The 5513-nt window shown below is 35.6% G+C and overlaps 1 long non-coding RNA gene across 2 annotated transcripts; it reads left to right on the forward strand.

Annotated features, from left to right (window-relative positions):
- The first annotated feature begins 1218 nt into the window (after positions 1-1218).
- Positions 1219-3268, forward strand: LOC121988675. 2 transcript variants are annotated; one of them, XR_006114071.1, is made up of 3 exons: positions 1219-1983; positions 2633-2782; positions 2875-3268. It is a non-coding gene; the product is annotated as an uncharacterized LOC121988675 (long non-coding RNA). The 2 variants fall into 2 exon arrangements; XR_006114070.1 differs by having other exon boundaries at positions 2633-3268.
- The last annotated feature ends 2245 nt before the right edge of the window (positions 3269-5513 follow it).

Genomic DNA, 5513 nt, shown 5'->3' on the forward strand with positions numbered 1-5513 from the left:
TAGTTTTCTTTGTATAGTTATTTATGGAAATACCAAACATAAGAGGCATATGATTCTAGAGTTTTCGAAATAGTTTTTTTTCGAGTTTGTGTTTTCTTCTTTTTCAAATTTATGATTCGATTGTTCTTTTTGGTTAACCTAGAGTTATTTAAGGAAATAAATATTAGCTTTCCTTAAAAGGCTTTGCCTAGGCGGTGGTGGTTGCTCCCATATCCAAGAAGGTCATGTGCCTCGCCATGCAGTCCTGGAAGCCAATTTTGGAAATTAATATTTATGGAATTAATAACTTAGGTAGATTTGAATCAATAGTATTAAGTTTCGCTTGCGATTCAAATCTAAACCATTATGAACAGATAAGTTAAATTTGGAATCAATGATGTTAAGTTCCGTCTGCGATTCCTAATTTAACTTCTAAAGAACACAATAGGTTATTTAAGGAACGGCTCGACACTTGTACAAAAAAATTTTGTACAGTAGAGCCGGTACGTTTTCCTTAGACTAACCAACAAGACACAGAGAGGATCTAATGTTTTGGGTAATCATTGTTGGGTTGACGAAGTTGTTCCCTAACTATCGATATGTATGATAGATCCTTTGGATCGAGTAGTAGAGTTATACTGAAGAGAGATTACCTGGCTGGATGATATATCTCTTAATATTGTACCGGATGGAGATCTGTGATTCACATCATGGTACTTCAGACTTTATAGCGGACCCTGGATAGGGAGTCTCACTTTAGTATAGCTTTTCACCCTCAGACTGATGGTTAGTTTGAGCGTTGTATACATATGTTGGAGGATCTCTTGATAGTACATTATGGAGTTCAGAGGTAGTTGATTTACGGTTGGAGATTGGTTGTGATATTGGATGGATTAGTATATGGGTATGTTGTTTGGTGGTTACCCTTGGATGAGGATCCCTAAGTTGAGCAGTAAATTTGGGGACCAAATTTTTATTAGTGGGGGAGAATGTAAAATACGATAATCAAATAATAATTAAATAATAAAGTTATTTGACGGATAATCTTATTGGATTTTTTAGAAATTTTTAGGAATTTTCTGGGAGTTTTTAGGAGCTCGGTTGATGTATTTTGAGGGGATATGTTGGTGGGACTAGGTGGAAGCATGTTTAGAATACCCAAAAGTGAGAGTCAATTAAGGAATGGACTTAGGGTTTAATTAATTAAACCTAGGTATATAATATTATTCCTCTCCTCCTCTCTTTCTTATGCGCGAACACCTCCCGATTCATCTCCCTCTCTCGATTTACTCACCGTCGCCGCTCAATCTATCTTTTCCCGTCTCCGCCTGTTCTCCACCTCACGAGCATCGCAGGCCGGTTTACGATGAGCCTAAGCACCGACATAGATCTATCATTATCTCCTTCGGGTTGTGCCCTACCCATCTCCACTATCGCTTTCCCTCTCGCCACTGCCTAATGCTGTCGCTGCCGCTGCCACCCGAGGCCGCGCCATCCTCCGTCGATTGCTGGGCATCGCTGTCGACCCTCTCCTCCTTAGACGACAGCTCGACCAGGGGTTAGGCGATGCGCTGGCTGCGCACAAGTCTCACTGAGTCGAGCCCTAACCTCTCGGTATGCTCCCGATCCTTCTCAGTCGCCACCCTCCGCCTGATCCAACGCCTCAGCCATCACCTGGCACCAACGTCGACATACGCCGACCACCATCTCTAGTCAGGCACCGTCGACCCCACAGTAGACCACCTATTCCTGGGATTCCCTTCGAGATAGTGCCCTAGTCATCGCCACTTGCACTGCCGGTGAGTGGTTGTCTTGAGCAAATTTTCTTCCTCACTGGGACTAGCTCCTCTTGCGTGTTCTTGTCAGGATGAGCTCCAACAACGGCTTCACGGTCACATACTCATCAGCTATTTACCTTTGTTTTGGTTGTGAGCTTGATCTTGCTTCTACTGACCCATTTATTTTCGGATTGACAAGGAGCAGTTCCATCAGATCACTGATGAGGTAAATGCATCAAATCATTGCTCCTATGTTGGTTTGGTTTCGTTTCAAGGTTGCCCTCTTTGATTTTTATGTTAGACTATTCTGTTTGGATTATGAATTCAATTGGGCATATGGAATGTGAAGATTTTAGATCAGTATTGGGGATATTGATTCAAGGTAAGTTATGTGTGGAGTTTTGGTTGTATTTCTATGAGTATTTGGAGGATATGCATTTGTATCGGATTATATTGGAGATGTGTTGTAACCTACAGTTGCTTGGTTAGTTGTGGATTTAGGTAAGTTATGATGGATTCATGTTTAACTTAACCTAATGTGATTATGGAAGACTTAATCTATTGTAGTTGTGATGGTTTATGAATTAAGCTTAGTAAATTCTTGTTGTGATGAATTAAGTACAGTTGATTTATGTTGGATTAGATTTAATCCTTGGATTTATTAGAGATGATCATATTGCTAATCATAAGTTAATCAACGAAAGGAAATGATTGTGTTGATTGAGGATTATTGATTAAGGAGATTAATTCAAGCTAATCATTAATTAGGATTAATTAATGATGGATCGATTAGGGTTTTCCCTAATTAAGTTGGGTTGGATTTAGCTAGTTGTTGTTTATAAAATTAGCTAAATTGTATATCACGTTATTTGCAGGACTTTGATTCGAGACGAGCTTCTCGATCTGGGAGTTATATTGGCATGATCTACATTTAAGGCGGGTACTTCTTGCTTTATCTCTTTAGTACTGTGACCCTAGTGCATTGATGGACCTACACATCTCTGATTGGGGTCATTTCAAGTTTTGTGAGTTTCTAGTATTCCAAGGACTCCAACAGTATTATCCATTATTGATTTAAAGATCCCTAGGGGTGATCAAACATTATGAAACATCGCAGCCTTATTTTGGGCCTAATATGCTGACCCGGAGCAGCTTCGCCCAGGCGGGTGCCTGGGGTGCCCTGGCGGTCCGGCCCCAGACCCGAAAAATCATCTATAAGATGATGTGGAGTGCGTCGAGTCATGTGGTCCAAGTGCCCAGAGGAGTTCCAAGCACCCGAAATGGACCTATTTAAAGGTCTTCGACCAAGAGCTTCAGAACAACAACTACTATAAGTTTTTCTCCTGATCGGTGCTCCGAAAAAGTTCCTACGATGCTGTGAAGCTCCTCCGACAACTGTTGACCAAGACTTTTCATATTTTCTTTATTGTCGGTAACTTTTATTTCTAATTCATGTACTTAACTCTTGTAACACATTTTGCAAACTATTAGTGGATTGTCTGACGAAAGTACTCGACAAGTGTGAGCCTTGGAGTAGGAGTCGTCGAAGGTTCCGAATCAAGTAAAACTTGGTTCGTTAGCATTGTTTTATTTTCTTCCGCTACGTACTTCAATTCGCTCTCAATTTTTGACGATTGTTATTGACCCTCCTAGCGCCTCTCCGATCCTACAAGTGGTATCAGAGCTGGTCAAAGCTTGTACCGCTCTGAATTGGTGCAACCACCAATTAGGTAAAGGGGTTCCTTTCATTTTTTTCCCTCTATTTTTTTTTTGAAAAATTCACTTTCATTTTTTCACTATTAGTTAGAATTGGTGAAATAACTCATTTGACAAAATTTGACATAATATTTTTTTTATATTTTTTATTATTATTTTTGAAATTAGTGAAGCGTCCTTATTTCTTTATCTCCCACACTATTTACTCCAAGACAAAGTCTTGAAAATTGCTTCTTGTCTATAATTTTTTCAAGTATATAAATGTCTCATCAAGAAGGACGGAGCATCTACGAACCACCTCCATATGAGATGTACAAGAAGCACGAATTCAATCTATAGAGGATGTAAATGGAAATTTTCATCCTTATGAATGACTTCGATGACGGCATGACACTGAGGTGACCAACCCAAAACACAGAAGCCAATAGAAAGGTAATAATTTCAATTGTAAAATTATCAACTTATGAAATCATATGTAGAATTGGAGAACACCGAGATGCCTATGAGTTCTGGACTCGTCTAACCAAGCTTCACGAGGAGTCGATGGAGCTAAAGGATAAAATTAAAAGCGAATTAGACTCAATTCCAATTTAACGGAGAAGCCTATTGAATTAGAGGATGCGCTTAAGGTAAGTATAATTTATGAAAATATCCCTGTCAATAGTAGTTTAAATAATCTGCATGATAATTTAGATAAATATGAAATTATCCCATGTATAGTGCATGATAATCTAGATTTAAGTTATCCAAAGTTAGAATTAAAAAAATAATCTAGATTTTGATCAAATCAATCAAGACTTTGACCAAATAGGCATCAATTTTGACTTGGTCAAACAGAACATTGACCAAATCAATTCAAATAAATTAATTAATTTAGAAATTTTAAAATTAAATAAAAAATTAGAAATAATTCATTCAAACATTAAGATAAATTTGAATTTAAAACTTAAAAATGAGAAAAATAGATTTAGATAAAATCAATAAATACCTTAATAAATTATTTAATAATCTAAATAATATCAATCTAGAAAATTCTATCCAAAATTAAGATAATTTAATTAACAAAAAATTAAATCTTAAAGATAATAATATAGATAAAACTAATCTAATAAATTCAACTAATAATATATACTTAAAAGATAAAGAAAATATAAGGATAAAATCAAACAGGTTTATAAAATCAAAATTAAATTTAACAAATTTAAATTTAAATATTAAGTACACTCCTTTAAAGAAGAACAATTTAATCAATTTAATTAATTCAAAATTAAAAACGTAAATTATAATAAATTAAACCTTAACCAAAACTTAATTAAACTTAACAAATTAAAGAAAGAGTTCCTAAAGCTTGTTTAACCAAGCAAGTAGAACCAAACCAAATCCACATAAAACCTAAATTTAAAAATTCAATAACTCAGAGGGAGACTTCAAATTAGTTGTCACCTCCAAAATGAAAGTTTACCCGGTTGAGTAATTAAGTCTAGATCTCAAAGGGACAAAAGTTTAACTTCGCAAACAGTACTAGAGAAGTTTTGGATGATAGTAGGTTAGGGAAACTATGTCTATGCATGTCTAGGAAGATGTGGCTTCGACCTGGTGCATTTGGCTTAGTGAAATTAACTGAACCTACCCCTTACCAATCCTAACTAGTTAGACCAAATTTTGTTATTAGGTTCAGTGGACAGGACTATTTTGAAAATCTCGAAGACGCGATTACTCTAATGATGTATAGGTGACTCACCACAGCTTAGAAGTTTATTCAAAGAATGTTTGTTTGTTGAACCCAAAGCTAAACTTGAATCTAACACAAGTTAAACAAAATCCTAAAATTTAACTTAACTCATCTCACAAAACTATAATTCATAGGATACCTTTGTCTTAACACTTAGACTGAGTGAGATGAATAAGGATTAAATTAAAATTAAATAAGGATTAAATTAAAATTAAATAAGGATTAAATTAAATTAAATACTAATATTAATTTAATTACACATTAAAAAAATCAAATTGAATTAAACATATGATAATTAATGTATTACA

This window comes from Zingiber officinale, chromosome 6B (assembly GCF_018446385.1).
Source record: "Zingiber officinale cultivar Zhangliang chromosome 6B, Zo_v1.1, whole genome shotgun sequence".
Classification (NCBI taxonomy): domain Eukaryota; kingdom Viridiplantae; phylum Streptophyta; class Magnoliopsida; order Zingiberales; family Zingiberaceae; genus Zingiber; species Zingiber officinale.